The sequence below is a fragment of the Gorilla gorilla genome, chromosome 5 (assembly GCF_029281585.2).
Source record: "Gorilla gorilla gorilla isolate KB3781 chromosome 5, NHGRI_mGorGor1-v2.1_pri, whole genome shotgun sequence".
Lineage (NCBI taxonomy): Eukaryota > Metazoa > Chordata > Mammalia > Primates > Hominidae > Gorilla > Gorilla gorilla.
Genome location: NC_073229.2, coordinates 138,606,336 through 138,630,494, shown reverse-complemented (window position 1 = coordinate 138,630,494; position 24,159 = coordinate 138,606,336). Strand labels below are relative to the sequence as shown.

The following is a 24,159-nucleotide window of genomic DNA, read 5'->3' as shown; positions in this document are numbered from 1 at the left end:
GGTGGCAGGTGCGTGTAGTCCCAGCTACTCAGGAGGCTGAGGCAGGAGAATCACTTGAACCCAGGAGGTGGAGGTTGCAGTGAGCCGAGATCACACCACTGCACTCCAGCCTGGGCAACAGAGCGAGACTCTGTCTCAAATACATACATACACACATACATACATACATACATACACACATACATACATACACACACAGATCTGGGGCTCAGACTCCAGAGAATCAGATTTCATAGGCCATATATAGAAACCCAGAACTTACATTTTCAACAAGAGGCTCTGGTGATCCTGATGCAGTGGTCTTCAGACCATGCTTTGAGGAAGGCCACCCAAAAGTCAATCACTATCCAGTCCCGTGAACTAATATTTAAGAGATGATGATATTTTAGATCATAATAAAGTAACCCAGAATCAACAGGTCAACATGAATATCTTGTAAGTGAATTATTTTATAAATTTATTTTCGTGTCCTTTTAGTGTACAGTATTTGATTCATATTATTGCTGTTTTATCATCACTAGACAGACGTTCAGAGAAATTTGAAAATTATCCTCCTCTTGACACCCTTGGACTTATTTAGAAGACTAAAACAGTTGAGATTCACTATTTTAGAAAATAAAAAGGAAATATGAAAAAATACAGAAAAGAAGGGAAAAGAGCTTTCTTTAGTTTGTACATGCATGTTTCTATATCAGTGTGTTTTTTTTTAAGAGGCAGAGGGGATGACAAAAGTTAAAGTTCTTATTTTAAAATTATTAAAGGATTTAACTAATGTTATATACACCCAAGAAAATTATGTGACTTGCTCATTTTAGCTCATTGTAATTGTTGTTTATTAAAATGACAAACTGAAAATATTTTTTAAAACATGTTTATTCCTCCAGAGAAAAAATGTCACATAAGCAAAAATAGGACAGAAACAGAAAAATGCACAAAATAGGCACTTTTTCTGCCAGTAAGTACTTGGAAATTAAATGTCAATGTAAATGCAGAACGTAACACATAAGAAAAACCTTGATATGCTTTATTTATTTATGTTTTGTGTTTTAGACAAAAATTTCCAGAACAACGTTAATACAACTTTATATTTGTACTTTTAAATTCATTTAACATTAAAATTGAGAGCATGCATATTATTCCTTAGTTCTATTGTCTCCTTCTCTCATGTAGTTAAATCCATTCTTTCTCCTTGATTTAAGGCTTGAAACTCAGCTAGTTTAAACCATCTAAATCCTACCTTTCTGAGAACAGGCACACCTGCAGAAGAGCAAAGTTCTCATTGACCTTGGGAACACAGCAGTTTCAATGAAATAATCTCATTTAGTAAAAAGAAAACCATATGCGAATCAACATTAACCGCTCTTAGCCCACATCAGGGATGATAGCTCCCTTGGCACCAGTCTGAATTTTGAGCTAAGGAATTTGGCCTGATCTTCCCTATGCTCAGCCAGGACAGATTGATAAAGAGGTACAACATTAGCTTAATCAGTTGCTCCATATTTCTGAATTTTTCTAAATATGTTCCTCATTAGTTTGCTTTCAATGGAAATATAGAGAATGCTTTCACACACATTTTTTCTTCTGAAATCAGTTCTCTGTGCATTAGAGCATTAAGCTTAGCAAATGTGAGTTACAATACTACTAACACATTTATTGAGTGCCTACTTTGTGCCAGGAACTGGACTAGGAGTTATATATATATTATATATATATATAATATATATATTTATTTATTTATATTTATATATATATTTTTTGTTTCTGATATTCACAAAAATCCTTCTAAAATAACTATCATTATCCCCATTACACAGATGAAAAATCTAAGGGTCAGAGAGGCTAAGTGATTTGCCCAATGGCAGAAAATTACAGGGCCAGCAAAACACTTATAATACAATGTTTCATGTGCATTGATTTACATTTTTCTAGTCTATACTGTATTTTAAAAGCAAATGTCTAACTTTTAAGAAGTGTTCCCTATATTCTGGGCATTGTTCTGAGTGCTTTATATGTATTAACTCATTCAATATTTTGAATAACTCTTTGAGAGGAGTGTTTTGTTTCCATTCTACAGGTGACAAAACTGAGGCACAAAGAGCTCAAGCAACTTGTTTGTGGTCAAAAAACTGATAAATGAAGGAACCATGATTTAACCCAGCCATTGACTCCAGACCATGCTATACAAACACTAAGTAGTTTCCATTAGCCATTTTTTTTACACTTAGTTATTAAAATGTACCACTACATGCTGCTTGTACATCAGGATTTACTATAACAAGACAGAATGTCAATGTGAGTAATTCTAGTTGATAAAAAGGACTACTTCAATCCTCTACCTCCAAAAGATGGGCAGGGGTGATCGACCAGACATCAGAGGAATCATGCTATATAGGACAAATCCTGCGTCTTTTCCAGCAGTCAAGAAATTTCAGAGTAATAGTCACATCATCCTAAGTGAAGGTGTTTTTTGCAAACCCCTTAGCATATCTAAAGGGTACAACAAACAGTAAATAGGAAGAGGTGTAGATAAATAGCCTTGCAGTACTGAGAGAGGTGACACCTGACATGTAATTTCCATCAGGTTGCCTTTTCTGGCCTTTGACAAAATTCAACAACCCTTCATGCTAAAAACTCTCAATAAATTAGGTATTGATGGGACATATCTCAAAATAATAAGAGCTATCTATGACAAATCCACAGCCAATATCATACTGAATGGGCAAAAACTGGAAGCATTCCCTTTGAAAACTGGCACAAGACAGGGATGCCCTCTCTCACCACTCCTAGTCAACATAGTGTTGGAAGTTCTGTCCAGGGCAATTAGGCAGGAGAAGGAAATAAAGGGTATTCAATTAGGAAAAGAGGAAGTCAAATTGTCCCTGTTTGCAGATGACATGATTGTATATCTAGAAAACCCCATTGTCTCAGCCCAAAATCTTCTCAAGCTGATAAGCAACTTCAGCAAAGTCTCAGGATACAAAATCAATGTGCAAAAATCACAAGCATTCTTATACACCAATAACAGACAAACAGAGAGCTAAATCACGAGTGAACTCCCATTCACAATTGCTTCCAAGAGAATAAAATACCTAGGAATCCAACTTACAAGGGATGTGAAGGACCTCTTCAAGGAGAACTACAAACCACTGCTCAAGGAAATAAAAGAGGATACAAACAAATGGAAGAACATTCCATGCTCATGGGTCGGAAGAATCAATATCGTGAAAATGGCCATACTGCCCAAGGTAATTTATAGATTCAATGCCATCCCCATCAAGGTACCAATGACTTTCTTCACAGAATTGGAAAAAACTACTTTAAAGTTCATATGGAACCAAAAAAGAGCCCACATCGCCAAGTCAATCCTAAGCCAAAAGAACAAAGCTGGAGGCATCATGCTACCCGACTTCAAACTATACTACAAGGCTACAGTAACCAAAACAGCATGGTACTGGCACCAAAACAGAGATATAGACCGATGGAACAGAACAGAGCCCTCAGAAATAATGCTGCATATCTACAACTACCTGATCTTTGACAAACCTGACAAAAACAAGCAATGGGGAAAGGATTCCCTATTTAATAAATGATGCTGGGAAAACTGGCTAGCCATATGTAGAAAGCTGAAACTGGGGCCGGGCACGGTGGCTCAACCCTGTAATTCCAGCACTTTGGGAGGCCGAGGTGGGCAGATCACAAGGTCAGGAGATCGAGACCATCCTGGCTAACATGGTGAAACCCCATCTCTAATAAAAATACAAAAAAATTAGACGGGCACGGTGTCAGACACCTGTAGCCCCAGCTATTCGGGAGACTGAGGCAGGAGAATGGTATGAACCTGGTAGGCGGAGCTTGCAGTGAGCCGAGATCACGCCGCTGCACTCCAGCCTGGGCAACAGAGCAAGACTCCTTCTCAAAAAAAAAAAAAAAAAAAAAAAGAAAGCTGAAACTGGATCCCTTCCTTATACCTTATACAAAAATTAATTCAACATGGATTAAAGACTTAAATGTTAGACCTAAAACCATAAAAACCCTAGAAGAAAACCTAGGCAATACCATTCAGGGCATAGGCATGGGCAAGGACTTCATGTCTAAAACACCAAAAGCAATGGCAACAAAAGCCAAAATTGACAAATGGGATCTAATTAAACTAAAGAGGTTCTGCACAGCAAAAGAAACTACCATCAGAGTGAACAGACAACCTACAGAATGGGAGAAAATTTGTGCAACCTACTCATCTGACAAAGGGCTAATATCCAGAATCTACAATGAACTCAAACAAATTTACAAGAAAAAAACAACCCCATCAAAAAGTGGGTGACTCAAAAGAAGACATTTATGCAGCCAAAAAAACACATGAAAAAATGCTCATTATCACTGGCCATCAGAGAAATGCAAATCAAAACCACAATGAGATACCATCTCACACCAGTTAGAATGGTGATCATTAAAGTCAGGAAACAACAGGTGCTGGAGAGGATGTGGAGAAATAGGAACACTTTTATACTGTTGGTGGGACTGTAAACTAGTTCAACCATTGTGGAAGTCAGTGTGGTGATTCCTCAGGGATCTAGAACTAGAAATACCATTTGACCCAGCCATCCCATTACTGGGTATATACCCAAAGGATTATAAATCATGCTGCTATAAAGACACATGCACACATATGTTTATAGTGGCACTATTCGCAATAGCAAAGACTTGGAACCAACCCAAATGTCCAACAACGATAGACTGGATTAAGAAAATGTGGCACATATATACCATGGAATACTATGCAGCCATAAAAAATGATGAGTTCATGTCCTTTGTAGGGACATGGATGAAAATGGAAACCATCATTCTCAGCAAACTATCACAAGGACAAAAAACCAAACACCACATGTTCTCACTCATAGGTGGGAATTGAACAATGAGAACACATGGACACAGGAAGGGGAACATCACACACTGGGGACTGTTGTGGGGTGGGTGGAGTGGGGAGGGATAGCATTAGGAGATATACCTAATGCTAAATGACGAGTTAATGGGTGCAGCACACCAACATGGCACATGTATACATATGTAAAAAACCTGCACATTGTGCACATGTACCCTAAAATTAAAGTATAATAACAATAAAATTTTTTAAAAAGTTGCCTTTTCTGAATGATAGCACCACAATTTTGATGCATAAATATAAATATAGTGTATCTGATAGGAAAGAAATGCATATAAGGTGGCATGGCACTTCATAAAAATAGGAGAACGCTAAGAGAATAGTAAAATTCTCTTAGAAATCTAAGGAAGAGAAGGGATAGTGTTTATAATATCTAGTAGTTTTTAGTTGGTTTGTCAAATTTGAAGGAAAGCAAAAAGGGTGATTATCAACTTGTCTTATGGGAACTGGCCATGATGTAACAGCTTGAGCTAAGAGATTTGTTCTGCAAAAGCCCTAAGACTTGTTAGCAAATAATAATTTCATTAAAAGACAGAAAAAAAAAAACATGTATCTGCAGAGAAAATAAAACTGTATCTTTTTTCACTTAATAAAATAGCAAATATCACCAATGAACTCAGACATATAAACTGCCAGGATTTTAAGTGTTGAGATACTCATAAAATATGGAATCTCTCTCAGTATTGGTGGTGTTTCTTCCCTCCACCCCTCCTTTCTTACTCCCCTGGGAGTCCAGCCCCAACAATTACAGGGTTGCTATCACAGCAGCTGTCCCTGTTGCATAGTGCTGATTTTCTACATGCAAAAAATGTGGACTCTAGAGAGCTATGACAATGTGAGTTAACAATATGTCTGAATCTAGTTTGGGAAGACATGAGTTCATTGTGTTATAAGAAAAAATACTGAATATAAGTTATTTTCTTAAGATTTTTAATTGTTGCCATTGTCATTCTGGTTTTAATTAACAACTAATACTCTGAAATGAATTATTTGAATAGAATTAATGAAGTGTACAAGTAACTTAAGGAAGTTTCAACCCCTGGCTTCTGACCTGTATATAATTTAATGAACAAACAGAAAAGAGAATGGAAAATGGTAAAATGAATGTATTATTTTCTTAACCTAAATAGACAATATTGTTTTAAAAATTGATTATCCTCTCTCAGGCTATAGAACCTATTAAGATGACTTTTCTTTTTCTAACAAACAAAAAAATGATCCTTTTTGGTCTCTTTCTTAGATTTGTCTGATCCATCTAAAAAAGCCAGTTTCTACATTTCTGAACTTGACTGCTCACTACGATTAAAAGAGGATTTCCACACAATCATTTAGAAATTTCAAAATGTATGGTGTTTGGGAAATATATATTCATTATGACTACATCCAAAGCTTGGTATCAGAAGCTAAATTATTTTTTCCTTGAAATATAAATACTGCAACTTAGGTGGCATGGCACTATTGAAAACAGCTTGCCATATGCCTTTGATTTCACTGAGAGACATGCCATCTGCCACCACACTCAAAAATGATTCAAAAAAATTAAAAAGAATGGTAGAAGATTGTGATCAAATGTGAGAATGTTACCCATCATATGTGGTCTAAGACTGGGCCTGGGTACTAGTTCAGATTACCTCTAGTCATGAAGTCAAAGCCGGACAGAAACAAATAAATTCTCATTTTTTCTGTGGGTAATGAACTGAGTACAGTGTAGTTCCCTCAGCATGATTATTGATACAGATTTAGAAAGAAGTCTTTGATATGAAAGTAAAAAAACCAAAGATCCTAGGGCAATGCTTATTTTAAAGGAGTTTTGGCCCAAGGACTGGGATTAAAACAGGGAGAACTTGCTTATGCACAGTTAATTTATTTGTAAAAATTCAATACCTTCATGGGACTTTGGGGAAAGAAGAAAATGGCAAGATATCAGAGACTTTTGGGGGGGATATATGTATATCGAAGAAATGTATAAATCTATTTAGGTACTATATTTTATCAAGTGCTAAATCAGCCAAGTGTGTATTTTAACTCTACATAATAAAATCACTGCGATAAATCCCTTCAGATGATTCCCAAAGAACAGAGGTAATTTTTCTAAGAAGCTTAAAAATAGAAATCTCTCTTAAATGCATCCAGACAGTGCCCCTTACAATCACTACTTTGTCCCAAAAGAAAAAGAGAGCAGAACAAAACGTAAATTTTATAGGAAAAATTTTACAAGCAACTATTAGTTTATTTGGTTTGTTTATTTGAAGAAGGAAAAGATTCAAAACCTACGGACCAAATTTTGGCTAAGAGAATACTACCTTAGTCTGTTTTTTTTGTTGCTATGCCTGACTGAGGCTGGGCAGTTTATAAAGAAAAGAGGTTTGTTTAGCTTATGGTTCTGCAGGCTAGGAAGTTCAAAGACCATGACACTAGCATCTGCTCAGCTTTTGGTGACAGCATTTCGTGCTGTGTCAAGACATGGCAGAAGGTCAAAGGGGAAGCAGACACATGTGAAGAGACAAATTCTGAGGGGTATCCTGACTTCATCACAACCCACTCTGGGAGGAACTAATCCAGTATTCCCATAGCAGAAACTCACTCATTACTATGAGAACCGAACCAAGTCATTCAGGAGAGCTCTGCCCCCGTGACCCAAGTACTTCCCACTAGGCCTCACCTCCCAGCACTACCACATTGGGGATCAAATTTCAACACGAGTTTTGGTGAGGACAAATTAAACCATACCCACATAGGAAGTACCATATGAACAAAGAAGCTGGATTTCTTTATAAAAGAAAAAGAGAGAACATGTTATTAAACTGTAAAATTGGTTTTGAGAAGGAAATGCAATCCTGTTTCAGAAATTTGTAGCCAGTATTACAGGGTAGTCTTGTGCCTGGCTTGTGAGGCTTATTTGAAATGTTTCATTCCAGATAATCAAGGGAAAAATAGTTTCCAAATAATAGCATTTCCAGGACACTTCTAAAAAATAAAATTAAAGATACGCAGCTCCCCCAAAATATCTAATTATTACAAATAACTATATTAGAACTGCTCTAGAAAGTTTATGCCACCATTTATTGAAAAGTATTTAATGGGCATCTAAAAAGGCATTATAGGAAAGGAAGTAAAGTAATAATAATAATACATGGCATTTGTATATCACTTTTTTATTTATTTGTATTATATTTATAAAATATGTGTTCCTATTTTATAGATAAGAAAATTAAGGCTTATCAGGGTTCAACTATCTAATGTCAAATAGCTAATAAATGTTGAAATCAGAAGTGAACATAGTCTTATGACATCATATCAGAGTTCCTTATATTCCAGCACCATTTCTCTTAGCCTAAGACACAGTGGTTTCCACTTTCAGAGTCTGATATACAATTCCATACAGTTGCCCTCAATATTTTCCATCTTGTTTAAGTGGAAGTACTCCAGAAGCAGTAACATTTTAGCTGTTCTCAACAATAGACCCCTCTGTATAGACTGAGGAATTAAGGGTTTAAAAGGGAAAGTGAGAAGTATCTTTATGTCACAATTTGACACAATCTACTTGTATGACAAGTTATACATGCATGAAATAAATACTATAGTAAACAATATGTCCTTGCTAATAGTATCAAATATTAACATATGAGAGTGATAATCTGATCAGTACAATAGATCAGACATTATATAACAGGGTTCATGTAGAATAAATATCTCACAATTTGCCTATCCAGATCAAATTTGTATAGTGTACAAATGACTATATATGAAATATATATACACACAAATGACTATATATATAGTTGGCATAGCACAGTGGTATTAGGCAGAGAATTTTGAGTTGTAAAATAAATAATCTCTGCAAATTATCTAATAACTTATTTGTGAAGAAGGTCTAATTTTGAAACTGTTTCGTTGCTGTAAAATCAACTTCAAATAAAAGAGACACCACAAAATAGGGTGTCTCCAAAGGAAATCTTCAAAGACAGGAGAGTGGGGTAATCAAAGAAAAGTTTAAAGTTTGCTGAATTTCTTCAGCAAAAAAATTGAAGTCTTTGAATAATATTTCTCTGAGTCATATTGCATCTACCATTTCTAGAAATATGTACAGCTATTAATAGAGAAAAGCAAAAGAAGCATCAGAAGCTGAGAAAAGGCAAGAAGACAAAGCAGGAAAGAAAACAAATGTCTTTGCAGTGCAGCCCTCAGAGTTTAGTCAAAATATTCTAGGACCATGAGACTGGGATCCTGTCCAGTCGGGAGGAGAGAGCTAGATATGGATGAAGGGACTTAGAGGGTCCAGTTAAGAACTCTGATCCATTCTTTGTCTACACTCTGAAATCTGCAGAGTCCTTCATTCACAGGGGAGTTTACCCTTCACTTTGTGGAGCTAAGTATGTTAATAAAACATTACCCAGAGCTGTTCCTACAAAAAGCACATATCAAATAAGAAGGTAGAATGAGATGATCTCCAAGGTCTCTTCCCACTTTAACATGAGAATTTGCTAAGTGAAAAGCCTAAACATATTTTCAATTTTTAAAAAACGGAAATTTTCATTTAAAAAAAATTCATACTTCAGGAGCTCTTTTATCAAGAGGTTGGGAGATTAGGTGGCTAATGTTATACAACCTATTTTCTATTAGGTTTGGGATGCAGTTTTTGTCCCTAGATAATGGAAGAAATTCTCTTAATTGATACTTGTTATTAATTCTTTTGTTTCCCCATTTTCTAGTTGCGCTTTTTTTCACTTGCCAGTTTAGGAATTTGCTTGGCTCTTTTCCTATATTTAATGACTATATTTAAAAAAAGGACTTGGCCATGTGCCTAGAGGCTCTTGGGTGTTGGGTGCCATATAAACAAAATTAATTACTAACTTCAGTGCCAATATCACATCATTGGAAACGAGAGGTTAGTCGACCAAAAAAAAAAAAAAAAAAAGACAAGTAAAAATTTCAACAAATAATAGTATGCATAGGATGCATAAAATAAAAAATTAATCAAGCGTAAATTTGTATATATTTGCATAGTGTTCAGTTTTTCCTAATATACTCATATACATTATGTCAGGCCTTTGAGCCCAAGTCAAGCCATCGCATCCCCTGTGACTTGCATGTATAAGCCCAGATGGCCTGAAGTAACTGAAGAATCACAAAAGAAGTGAATATGCCCTGCCCCACCTTAACTGATGACATTCCACCACAAAAGAAGAGTAAATGGCCGGTCCTTGCCTTAACTGATGACGTTACCTTGTGAAAGTCCTTTTCCTGGCTCATCCTGGCTCAAAAAGCACCCTCACTGAGCATCTTGCGACCCCCACTCCTGCCCGCCAGAGAACAAACCCCCTTTGACTGTAATTTTCCTTTACCTACCCAAATCCTATAAAACGGCCCCACCCTTATCTCACTTTGCTGACTCTCTTTTCGGACTCAGCCCGCCTGCACCCAGGTGAAATAAACAGCCATGTTGCTCACACAAAACCTGTTTGGTGGTCTCTTCACATGGACACGCATGAAATTTGGTGCCGTGACTCGGCTCAGGGGACCTCCCTTGGGAGATCAATCCCCTGTCCTCCTGCTCTTTGCTCCGTGAGAAAGATCCACCTATGACCTTAGGTCCTCAGACCGACCAGCCCAAGGAACATCTCACCAATTTTAAATCAGGTAAGCGGCCTCTTCTTACTCTCTTCTCCAACCTCTCTCATTGTCCCTCAACCACTTTCTCCTTTCCACTCTTCAATCTCTCCCTTCTCTTAATTTCAATTCCTTTCATTTTCTGGGAGAGACAAAGGAGACACGTTTTATCCATGGACCCAAAACTCCGGCGCCAGTCACGGACTGGGAAGGCAGCCTTCCCTTGGTGTTTAATCATTGCAGGGATGCCTCTCTGATTATACACCCATGTTTCCAGGGTGTCAGACCATGCAGGGACGCACGCCTTGGTCCTTCACCCTTAGCGGCAAGTCCCACTTTTCTGGGGAAAGGGCAAGTACCTCAACCCCTTCTCTCCTTGTCTCTACCCCTTCTCTGCTTTTCTGGGAGAGGGGCAAGTACCCCTCAACCCCTTCTCCTTTACCCTTAGCAGCAAGTCCCGCTTTTCTGGGAGAGGGGCAAGTACCCCTCAACCCCTTCTCCTTCACCCTTAGCGGCAAGTCCTGCTTTTCTATGGGGCAAGAACCCCCAATCCCTTATTTTCACACCCCAACCTCTTATCTCTGCACCCCAATCTCTTATTTCTGTGCCCCAACCTCTTATCTCTGTGCCCCAATCCCTTATTTCTGTGCCCCAACCTCTTATCTCTGTGCCCCAATTCCTTATTTCTGTGCCCCAACCTCTTATCTCTGCACCCCAATCCCCTATTTCCACACCCCGACCTCTTATCTCTGTGCCCCAATCCCTTATTTCCGCACCCCAACCTCTTATCTCTGTGCCCCAATCCCTTATTTCCGTGCTCCTCCCTCATATCTCTGCACCCCAATCCCTTATTTCCGTGCCCCAACCTCTTATATCTCTGCACCCCAATCCCTTATTTCCATGCCCTGACCTCTTATCTCTGTGCCCCAACCCCTTTTCCCACTTTTCTGGAAGGTAAGAACCCCGAACGCCTTCCCTCCATTTCTCTACTCTCTCTTTTCTCTAGGCTTGCTTCCTTCACTATGGGCAAACTTCCACCCTCCATTCCTCCTTCTACTCCCTTGGCCTGTGTTCTCAAAAACTTAAAACCTCTTCAACTCACACCGGACCTAAAACCTAAATGCCTTATTTTCTTCTGCAATGCCACTTGACCCCAATACAAACTCGACAGTAGTTCCAAATAGCCAGAAAATGGCACTTTCAATTTTTCCATCCTGCAAAATCTAAATAATTCTTGTTGTAAAATAGGCAAACGGTCTGAGGTGCCTGACGTCCAGGCATTCTTTTACACATCAGTCCCTTCCTAGTCTCTGTGCCCAGTGCAACTAGTCCCAAATCTTCCTTCTTTCCCTCCTGCCTGTCCCCTCAGTCCCAACCCCAAGCGTCACTGAGTCTTTCTAATCTTCCTTTTCTACAGACCCATCTGACCTCTCCCCTCCTCGCCAGGCCGAGCTAGGTCCCAATGCTTCCTCAGCCTCTGCTCCTCCACCCTATAATCCTTTTATCACCTCCCCTCCTCACACCTGGTCTAGCTTACAGTTTCATTCCATGACTAGCCCTCCCCCACCTGCCCAGCAATTTACTCTTAAAAAGGTGGCTGGAGCCAAAGGCATAGTCAAGGTTAATGCTCCTTTTTCTTTATCCCAAATCAGAAGCGTTTAGGCTCTTTTTCATCAAATATAAAAATCCAGCCCAGTTCATGGCTCGTTTGGCAGCAAACCTGAGAGGCTTTACAGCCCTAGACCCTAAATGTCAAAAGGCCGTCTTATTCTCAATATACATTTTATTACCCAATCTGCTCCCGACATTAAATAAAACTCCAAAAATTGTAATCTGGCCCTCAAACCACACAACAGGACTTAATTAACCTCACCTTCAAGGTGTATAATAACAGAAAAAAGTTGCAATTCCTTGCCTCCACTGTGAGACAAACCCCAGCCACATCTCCAGCACACAAGAACTTCCAAACGCCTGAACCGCAGCAGCCAGGCCTTCCTCCAGAACCTCCTCCCCCAGGAGCTTGCTACACGTGCCAGAAATCTGGCCACTGGGCCAAGGAATGCCCGCAGCCCGGGATTCCTCCTAAGCTGCGTCCCATCTGTGTGGGACCCCACTGAAAATCAGACTGTTCAACTCACCTGGCAGCCACTCCCAGAGCCCCTGGAACTCAGTCAAGGCTCTCTGACTGACTCCTTCCCAGATCTTCTCGGCTTAGCGGCTGAAGTCTGACACTGCCCGATCGCCTCGGAAGCCCCCTAGACCATCACGGACACCGAGCTTCAGGTAACTCTCACAGTGGAAGGTAAGCCCGTCCCCTTCTTAATCAATATGGAGGCTACCCACTCCACATTACCTTCTTTTCAAGGGCCTGTTTCCCTTGCCTCCATAACTGTTGTGGGTATTGATGGCCAGGCTTCTAAACCTCTTAAAACTCCCCAATTCTGGTGCCAACTTAGACAATACTCTTTTAAGCACTCCTTTTTAGTTATCCCCACCTGCCCAGTTCCCTTATTAGGCTGAGACACTTTAACTAAATTATCTGCTTCCCTGACTATTCCTGGACTACAGCTATATCTCATTGCCGCCCTTCTTCCCAATCCAAAGCCTCCTTTGCGTCCTCCTCTTGTATCCCCCAACCTTAACCCACAAGTATAAGATACCTCTACTCCCTCCTTGGTGACCGATCATGCACCCCTTACCATCTCATTAAAACCTAATCACCCTTACCCCACTCAACGCCAATATCTCATCCCGCAGCACGCTTTAAAAAGATTAAAGCCTGTTATCACTCACCTGCTACAGCATGGCCTTTTAAACCCTATAAACTCTCCTTACAATTCCCCCATTTTACCTGTCCTAAAACCAGACAAGCCTTACAAGTTAGTTCAGGGTCTGCGCCTTATCAACCAAATTGTTTTGCCTGTCCACCCTGTGGTGCCCAACCCATACACTCTTGTCCTCAATACCTTCCTTCACAACTCACTATTCCGTGCTTGATCTTAAAGATGCTTTTTTCACTATTCCCCTGCATCCCTCATCCCAGCCTCTCTTTGCTTTCACTTAGACTGACCCTGACACCCATTAGGCTCAGCAAATTACCAAGGCTGTACTGCCACAAGGCTTCATACACAGCCCCCATTACTTCAGTCAAGCCCAAATTTCATCCTCATCTGTTACCTATCTCGGCATAATTCTCATAAAAACATACGTGCTCTCCCTGCTGATCGTGTCCAATTAATCTCCCAAACCTCAATCCCTTACAAAACAACAACTCCTTTCCTTCCTAGGCATAGTTAGTGCGGTCAGAATTCTCACACAAGAGCCAGGACCGCACCCTGTAGCCTTTCTCTGCAAACAACTTGACCTTACTGTTTTAGCCTAGCCCTCATGTCTGCGTGCAGCGGCTACCGCTGCTTTAATACTTTTAGAGGCCCTCAAAATCACAAACTATGCTCAACTCACTCTCTACAGTTCTCACAACTTCCAAAATCTGTTTTCTTCCTCATACCTGACGCATGTACTTTCTGCTTCCCCGCTCCTTCAGCTATACTCACTCTTTGTTGAGTCTCCCACAATTGCCATTGTTCCTGGCCCGGACTTCAATCCAGCCTCCCACATTATTCCTGATACCACACCTGACCCTCATGACTGTATCTCTCTGATCCACCTGACATTCACCCCATTTCCCCAAATTTCCTTCTTTCCTGTTCCTCACCCTGATCACGCTTGATTTATTGATGGCGGTTCCACCAGGCCTAATCGCCACACACCAGCAAAGGCAGGTTATGCTATAGTACAAGCCACTAGCCCGCCTCTTAGAACCTCTCATTTCCTTTCCATCGTGGAAATCTATCCTCAAGGAAATAACTTCTCAGTGTTCCGTCTGCTATTCTACTACTCCTTAGGGATTATTCAGGCCCCCTCCCTTCCCTACACATCAAGCTCGAGGATTTGCCCCCACCCAGGACTGGCAAATTAGCTTTACTCAACATGCCCGAGTCAGGAAACTAAAATACCTCTTAGTCTAAATGGACACTTTCACTGAATAAGTAAAGGCCTTTCCTACAGGGTCTGAGAAGGCCACCGCAGTCATTTCTTCCCTTCTGTCAGACATAATTCCTCAGTTTAGCCTTCCCACCTCAATACAGTCTGATAACAGATGAGCCTTTATTAGTCAAATCAGCCAGCAGTTTTTCAGATTCTTAGTATTCAGTGAAACCTTTATATCCCTTATGGTCCTCTGCCTTCAAGAAAAGTAGAATAGACTAAAGGTCTTTTAAAAACACACCTCACCAAGCTCAGCCACCAACTTAAAAAGGACTGGACAATACTTTTACCACTTTCCCTTCTCAGAATTCAGGCCTGTTCTCAGAATGCTACAAGGTACAGCCCATTTAAGCTTCTGTATAGACGCTCTTTTTTATTAGGCCCCAGTCTCATTCCAGACACCAGACCAACTTAGACTGTGCCTCAAAAAAAAAAAAAAAAAACTTGTCATCCCTACTATTTTCTATCTAGTCATACTCCTATTCACCGTTCTCAACTACTCAAACATGCCCTGCTCTTGTTTACACTGCTGGTTTACACTGTTTTTCCAAGCCATCACAGCTGATATCTCCTGGTGCTATCCCCAAACTGCCACTCTTAACTCTTGAAGTAAATAAATAATCTTTGCTGGCAGGACTATGCCGAATCTCCTTAAGCACACTCTAATCAGATATCCTGAGTCGTCCCAATTCTTAGACCTTTTATACCTGTTTTTCTCCTTCTGTTATTCCGTTTAGTTTTTCAATTCATAGAAAACCGTATCCAGGCCATCACCAATCATTCTATACGACAAATGTTTCTTCTAACATCCCCACAATATCACCCCTTACCACAAGACCTCCCTTCAGCTTAATCTCTCCCACTCTGGGTTCCCACGCCGCCCCTAATCCCACTTGAAGCAGCCCTGAGAAACATTGCCCATTCTCTCTCCATACCACCCCCCAAAAGTTTTCGCCACCCCAACACTTCAACACTATTTTGTTTTATTTTTCTTATTAATATAAGAAGGCAGGAATGTCAGGCCTCTGAGCCCAAGCCAAGCCATCGCATCCCCTGTGACTTGCACGTATAAGCCCAGATGGCTTGAAGTAACTGAAGAATCACAAAAGAAGTGAATATGCCCTGCCCCACCTTAACTGATGACATTCCACCACAAAAGAAGTGTAAATGGCCGGTCCTTGCCTTAACTGATGACATTACCTTGTGAAAGTCCTTTTCCTGGCTCATCCTGGCTCAAAAAGCACCCCCACTGAGCATCTTGCGACCCCCACTCCTGCCTGCCAGAGAACAAACCCCCTTTGACTGTAATTTTCCTTTACCTACCCAAATCATATAAAACAGCCCCACCCTTATCTCCCTTTGCTGACTCTCTTTTCGGACTCAGCCCGCCTGCACCCAGGTGAAATAAACAGCCATGTTGCTCACACAAAGCCTGTTTGGTGGTCTCTTCACACGGACGCGCATGAAATTTGGTGCCGTTTTTTGTTGCTCACACAAATCCTGTTTGGTGGTCTCCACACGGACGCGCATGAAATTTGGTGCCGTTTTTTGTTGCTCACACAAAGCCTGTTTGGTGGTCTCTTCACACGGACGCGCGTGAAACATTATTTTATCTGGTTGTCAAAATAACCTCATGTGCTGGCTATTACAGATTTTTCTAACCTCATTTTACAAACTTAAGGAACTTAGCCCCAGAGATGTTAATCTGTCTCTGTTTTTTTTTTTTTTCATTCACTCAACAAATACTTACTGATAACCTACTAAGTGCCGTATGTTGCCCTAAGAATTGTAGGGTGACAAACCATCCCAGCTTGCCCAGAACTAGGGAGATTCCTGGGATGCAGATTTTTCGTGCTAAAACGGGACTGTCCCGGGCAAACTGGGATGGTTGGCCAGCTTAACACAATCTGGCCACCCTAACAGCACATCACAGTTCAAGTCACAAAATAAACCACACCAGATGGAGAGCTCTGTCTCTCTCTCTCTCTCTCATTATTTTTGCCTCACTTGGGACTTTTATTTCTGGACCCTACTCCCAGCATTAGACTAAAAGTTCTCCTTAATGTTGCCAGTGATCACCCAAGCACCCAAAACTAGCTTTGTTGCCCACTTGTCTGCAAAATGTGATATTCTGAAGACCTGATACTCTCTTTGGCCTTTACTCTTTCCCTTGCTTTTCTCTTTCATAATGCCCAACATCTTCCCATCTAAACTTTCATCATTAAGCGCATAGCTGCAATGTGATGGCTTTGACATGTGGATGTGTAAGACTAAAAGGTATCTCCTTAACTCCTGGCTATCCCAAGTATTCAAATAAACTAAATCTCAACAAAAATGTTGTTTTTTCCACCCCCAATTCTTCCTCTTGACTTTCCTATCTCTCTGTTAGTACCAGGCTCATTCTCAGCCACCAGTGGTCTCTTTCTCTCCCTATTCACCACATCTAAGTTGTTAACAGTTCCCAGCAAGTAGTCCTTCAGAAAGTTTTTCATATTCATCCCTTCTTTTCTTTCCCCACTGTTACCACCTTAGCTAAATTCCTCTTTACCTCCCTAGGGTTATTGTTCTGGTCTCTTCCCTGAACCAGCTCCACCCTCCACCTTCGCATTCATTTCTTTCTTCACTCCAATTTAGTCCACACTGCCCCAGGTTAAAGTGCATTCTGGCTTTAATGCCCAATGTTCTTTTGTATGAGCCCCATTCTCCAGCCAAAAAATAACCATTTGCTATGCAGTCTTTTCCTCTCTGTGCCTTTGTTATATTATTCCTTATGTGCATAATATTTTATTCTGTCAAATTTAACTCATCTTCCAAGGCAATCTTAAATTTCAAAGTTCCATAGAAATATTTTGTAGTTTCAAATGGATGAGAACCCCTTCCTATGAACTCACTTCACTTTGTACTCCTAAACGCTCATCCTCACCTGCTTTATATTGTAATTATTTGTATTCTTTTCTCAGTCCTCCAACTAGAATGTATACTTCTCAAGACCAAGGCTGTGTCCTATTCATTCTAGTTCCCCTGCTTAACGCAGCAGGTGTTCATTATGTGTTTATGAAAGATTGAATTACTTTAACTCCTCACCCAATTCTGGCTTCAGAAATGAATTTTGTAAATTAGTCATTTCAGATATTTAAAATTTAGTGTGTGCCTTAAACAAATATATAATGAATTCATGAACAATGTAATTAAAAAAAAAAACCCTCAAACACCCAAGGATTATCCAACATCAACACAAAGTTCCTGAGTACAGAGGTATCCCTAGGATCATTACTCTAGTGTGCAGGTTTGTACACATACATGTTGTCAGCCCAGCCAGCCCCTTATCAGCTACTCTGCAGAAAAGGCCGCAGACAAGGAGAGCTATTCCAGGATGGGCAATCACTTGCATTCAGAAAATAGACTTTAATTGAGTAATTTTTCAGATGGTTGAAATTGAATTGGTATTGCACTGGAAAAAGAATGCCCGTTTGGGGCCTAAATTATTCCTCCCCATTTAGAGGGGACACAATGTAAGCATAAGACTCATGCAGTTTGGGAATTATAAAGATTTGGATTTTAGGACAGTCCCAAAATAAACCCATCAGTTCAGGCCTTAGAGGGTTTCACTTAATCTGGAATCAATTGAAACACTGTAACTAAAAGGTTCATCACAATATTTAGTCTTTATAGACCCAATTTCCAAAATATCAAAGTTGAAGGGAAGTAGAGTCATTTTTCATCATATTTGCAAAAAAATTCTCCTACAGGCTTTGGACCTGCATCTGGAGGGAAAAATAAGAGATTAATGGGGAAAAAAATCATATTATATCTTACCTTATCCACTGCCCCCTGCCTTCAAATCTTTCCCCATCATAAGGTTTCTTCAGTCATGCACGAATACTTCAGACTGCTACCTCAGACACTGCCGTCAGCGCCCAGAGGATTGAGATTTAGTCTTTGCTTCTTAATTACAGCTGACTCTTTTTCCCTTGTTCTGAGCTGAGTTATAGCAAGGAAAGGGGGAGATGAATGAATGACCCATGCATCTGACATCTAATATCTGCTACTTCAGATTTGGGGTTTGATTTAGTGTCTCTATCAGAGAGTTTGAGGAAACAAAGTCTTTTATCTTCTTTAAATAAATTCATGCACTGAAGCACAATTTACCTTCTCTGGCAGTTTTATTATTCAGAACAATGGGCTTTTTTAGTTGTGCAATATTTTGGCTTTTCCCTTTCCTCTCACGTTTATAAACAAAAACATTCAGTTTAGTAATTTAAACAAGGATAAAACAGAAGTGATGCATGGCACTAAGACTACAAAAGTGCCATGTTGTCATTTTCTTTTTTTTTTTTTTTTACAAAGGACATATAATTGAAAGCAAAAGACTCCTTATCTTTGTATTTAAATAATGACCTAAATTCAGTACACGAAAATGACCTTTTCTGTGGATGCATTGTGGCTGTTACCTCATCACCCTTTCATCTATATGAAACTTTGTATGAGTCAGTTTCTGAGGTATGAGGGCCTCCACTCTGCCCACAGGCTCCAGCCACAGTGATAAGTGGGGCCCAAGCCCCACCTCTGTTCCACTAACTAACCATAGCTACCCTGCCTGGCAGTTGCTCTTTCCCAAAAGACTGAGCACCTCTTTTTCGACACAAATGTACCACCTGTTCTTCCCAATTTTTCCTGGTGCTGCATTGGCTCACAGGAATATGCTTTTGTTTTCCCTAATTGACCTGCTTAGAAGAGGCATTGTTTTGTTATTTGCACGAAGGCATTATATAAGCTAGCTGCAACTTGGCCCTTGGATCTGACGTATGTGTTCTGGATGAATGGTGAAAACACTATGCAACTAGGATTAAGCAGGCTTCACTAAGAGAAACAAAAAATCATACAACAGTTTTGCTAATCCAGCATTTATTTGCATTGAAAGTCATTTACTTGCATTGAAAGTCAACAAATGGGTGAGGTGCGGTGCTCGCGCCTTTAACCCCACCACTTGGGGAGGCTGAGATGGGAGGATCACTTGAGCCCAGGAGTTTGAGACCAGCCTGGACAACATGGTGAGACCCCGTCTCTGCAAAAATAAATAAATAAATAAATAAATAAATAAATAAATAAATAAAAGTTTAAAAAATTAAATCAATTGATGACAAGAAGGGAAGTTGGAAAGAAACTTGGGATTCTGACAGAACGTGTTCAGCTTCCACTGGGGAAGCTGTTATGGAGAAAATGGGGCCTCAGGGATACCAGAACTAGGTTTATGTCACCCAGAACAGTGTCATGACCAAGAGGACAGGTGGAATGGAATAAGCCCGTGATTATCATGAAGTAGAACATACCTTGGTGAGGTGTGTCTCTAGGTGGAATATTCATTACAAGCTCAAGACAGTACTGCAGGACAGGGCACATCTTGAGTTTAATGGAGAAATCTCTCAGGCAGCAGAAGATAACAAAGACTTATCCTAACTGTAAACTAGGTCCTTGGAAAAAATGGACAAACCTAATTGCTTTCTTCATCTTCTGTGGATGCTGATGGAGAAAATCAACCTCTGTGCAACAGATGCTACTGAGATTCCATGGTCTCCTGCAACCTTTTTGTCTCATTTTTTCCCTACAGAAACTGTTCCAATGATTCTTCACTCTGAGCAGTCTCTGACCCCATCACCCTCTCCTTTACTTATCATAGATTTTTTAACTAGTATTTTACAGAGAAATTGAAGATGAACTACTGACCGCTTCCCTAATCATTCATTCATTTAATAAGTATTGATTAAGGGTATGCTGTCTGCCAGGCACAATAACAGGTACTGTTTATAAAGAGATGAACAGAGACAGGTGCCTGCACTCTTCAAGATTACTCTTCTCTTCTAAACAGAACCACATCCTTTCTTCCTTTCTTACTGCCTGTTTTATTAGATCTTACTAAATCTTATTAGATCTATATTAGACCCTGTGTTCTTTATCTTATCCCACAAGACTTTCTCTGAAATTTTTTTAAAACACTCTCCTCTCACTGTTTTTTCTTCAGTTTCTTTTTCCTATCAGAATGTCATATTCAGTTCTCGTTTTTAAACAATTATCCCTCAAAATCCCTTGAGATTCTGGTTACTACTCTCACTTGACCCTTTTCCTCCCAGGTTTCTTGGATGCATTGCTAGCTCTTGGTATGGTATTTGCTTCCTCACCTACCACTTCAAAATTGCTCACCTTGCTCTCACTAGAGTGACAAAATTCAGTGAGTATATTTTAGATCTCATCTTAGCGACTCTTTGGTAGCAGTTTTAATGTTAAACAAACTTTCCTACATTAACGGTTCCTTTCTCTAGTCTTCCAACACAACACAAACTCTAGTTTTTTTCTTAAATGTTGGGCCATCAATTCTCAGTGTCTTTTATAAACTGCTCTTCCTCTGGGCTTCTGATAAACACTGGTGGTGTGTTCCTTCTCTTCACCTCGTTTGGGTGATGTCACAAGTGAAAGGTTTCAGTTATATAAATTGGTGGATTTCAAATCTTACTGTAAGAATCAACTGGAAAATTCGATCTAGTAGACAAATGTGGGGACAAATTTAGTGTTTTAACAAGCACTCCTGATAATTCTGAGAAAAGTAGTCATCACACTCAAATTTCTCTTAAGCTCTGAGATAAACCATAAATTCTGCAATAACATGAATTGTGTCTTTCTTACTTATCGTGGTCTTCCCAGAGTCTAGCAGGGTATCTAATTAACACAAGTGTTCATTTGCTAGTTGTAGAACAATTGAATGTATATGTAATTGATACACAATCTCCAGCCCAGACTTCAGTTTTCATTCCCCACCAACCACCAGTCTCAGTGAATGGCCCTATCATCCACTGATATCAGATCAGAAACCCTGATTCTTCTATCCACTTCAACCCTGCCAACCAATCAATTGACAAGCACATCTACTTTAATCTTCTTATATCTTGCAAAGCCTTCCACTTCTTTCCATCACCATTGTCAATGTCCTAGTCCAGGCCACCATCATTTTTCAACTGGATTACTTCCATGCTCTTTTAACTAGTCACACTGTATCTATTCTTACTCCAAGTTTTCTTAAACAAAACTTGCATCATTAGAGTTCAAACACAGTGATATGGCTTGCATTGTCCTTTATGACATGGCCTCTGCTCACCTCTACCAAATTCATTTTCAACTTGCTTACTTCTGTTCACCCCACTTTATGCCCTACTCAAATTTTGGAAAGTATTTTTCTTACTTTTTATTCTAATGGTATTTCTTTTTACAAAAGCTTTTAAAGATGTATTTATTTAAATGCCAGTTCCAAGTGAAAAATTTTATTTTAGGTCTCATTTATATAAGTTACTTACTTTTTCATATTTTGATTCCTTTACTATACAGTTTCCAACTCCATTTTTCAGCCTTTGTTAATTTAGTTTGATATATTTGATATAAATTATTATTGTTACATTATTATTAAATTATTAATTTTCAATGATATACATTTTCTTTCAAGAATAAATTTTTGAAACTTTGTCTTGTAACAATGAAAGTATTTTCAATTTTTCTCTAACAGATTTTAATAAAAAATTTTTTAATACTTCTGTGCTTTATCCCTCATTCTGTTGAATGGTATCACTAATAATTTTTCAAAAAAGTAGACAATATTTTCTTAATAAAATCTGAAATTACCATTCTATTATCTGAATGATAGGATGATAAAATTCTTAGGTTACAGAACTTTTTATACCCTTTTGTTCTTTTTGAGATAGGGTCTCACTCCATTACCCAAGCTAGAGTTCAGTGGTACAGTCATGGCTCGCTCAGCCTTCTGGGCTTAAGCAATCCTCTTGCCTCAGCCTCTAAGTTGCTGGGACCACCTCCTTTTTTTTTTTTTTTTTCTTTTTTTTTTTTTTTTTTTTTTTAGAGAGAGAGGCTAGACTTGAACTCCTGTGCTCAAGTGATCCTCCCACCTCAGCCTCTCAAAGTGCTGGGATTACAGGCGTGAGCCACCATGCCCAGCTTTCAATATTTTTTTGGCATTCATTTTGCATTGGACAACATGTGACAAAACTGAATTTTTCTCCTTGAAAGGCCAATTACTTTTGTCAACTTAGATACTTATAAGGTATTTTAATCTATGTAGTTCAATATTTTTTATTCTGTGATCAGATGGAGAAATGTTTTCATTGTATCTTCATTGTATTCTTCCTGGAATACAGTGACGTTTTTCAACCCACTGTTGAATACTAGCTTTCTAAAATATCACCAAATCAACCTGTTAATAAGACAGAGCTGAGTTTATTGCTTACCTCAATAAGAGAAAGCACTACTCCCAGTGTTAACAGCACCTCTGAAGAAGAAGCACAAAGATATTTATGAGATTCTGAAGTCTGGCTTAAGGTAGGTCTTTTAATGGGAAGGAGGAAAGGAAGAGGTTTGATTAGGATTGGGTAAGGATCATGATAGAATAATATAGCATTGGTAGGCATAGGAAGGAGAGGATTTTGAAGAGAAAGGTTCAGAATGTTTTGGGAAAAAAAAGAGCCACAATAGCATTATCATTCCTAAAAGATAATATTTTTAATATCATTAAATATAAGTATTCAAATTTCCCCACATTATCAAATAAATTGGAGGACAAAAGAAATATCTTGGGATATAACCTTTGCTTCCTGTTGAAGAGTTGGTGGGTTATCTCAGGAAGTTTCTGGAGTAATCAATAAAATTATTTGCAGAAAATAAAAGTCATTTGCAATTTTTACCTTCCAGAGCAGGAGTTTCTGGGAATAATAAAGCCATGTTAATGTAAACAGGAACGGTGTGGGTGTAGATATTAATAGTTTCGGCTTTTAGTGCATGCACATGTCTTTCTTCAGCTCAGGAGAACATTACTGATTTGGATGTTTAGTTGTTGTTCTGAGCTCTTCTTCAGAATTAGTGATGTAAAACATGGCCGCTTGCTTTCTGAACTTTTCATTATCTTCCTGGGTTGCAGAAACTGACTCACCAAGTGTCGCCTGAGTTGTAGAGAGGGTGCCCAGATATATATTTTGTTCATACCTTAGGTCTAAAGTCACCAAATGGGTATGGGAGAAGAGAGGTATAAAGTATAGTTCATTTTTGTTAGATAATATGGTTTGTGATATGGAACCAAGGCTTGAAATGAGCTGAAGCCTGAAGATTTTATATCAAGCCATTTCTATTTGCCTAATAATTATTGACAGTCTTTTCCAAATGATTGGCATTTGTCCTTATGCCTGTTTATAGACAGACAGATAGGCATATAGATACATAGAAATACAAAGATAGAGACATAGAGACAGATAGATATAATTTTTCATGTACATGAAAAACTTTTTTGGCTAGGCCCAAAAAACTTTGGGATGCTGAGGCAGAAGGACTGCCTGAGCCCAGGAGTTTGATACCAGCCTGGGCAACATGGTGAGACCCCATCTCTACAATTGTTTTTTTAACTAGCTGAGCACAATGACACACACCTGTGGTCCCACCTACTCAGGAGGCTTAGGCCAGAGGATCACTTGAGCCCAGGAGGCTGAGGCTTCATTGAGCCATGTTGGTATCACTGC

General features: G+C 39.3%; 1 long non-coding RNA gene across 1 annotated transcript in view; it reads right to left on the bottom strand.

The window, feature by feature from the left end:
* Window positions 1-262: 262 nt before the first annotated feature.
* Window positions 263-24,159, bottom strand: part of LOC129534495 (uncharacterized) — a 37,224-nt gene continuing 13,327 nt past the window's right edge. The window contains exons 3-5 of the long non-coding RNA XR_008681108.2: window positions 22,882-22,922; window positions 18,413-18,577; window positions 263-360 (exon numbers count right to left, since the gene is read on the bottom strand). This is a non-coding gene — a long non-coding RNA (uncharacterized lncRNA). The remainder of the gene's footprint in view (window positions 361-18,412; window positions 18,578-22,881; window positions 22,923-24,159) is intronic.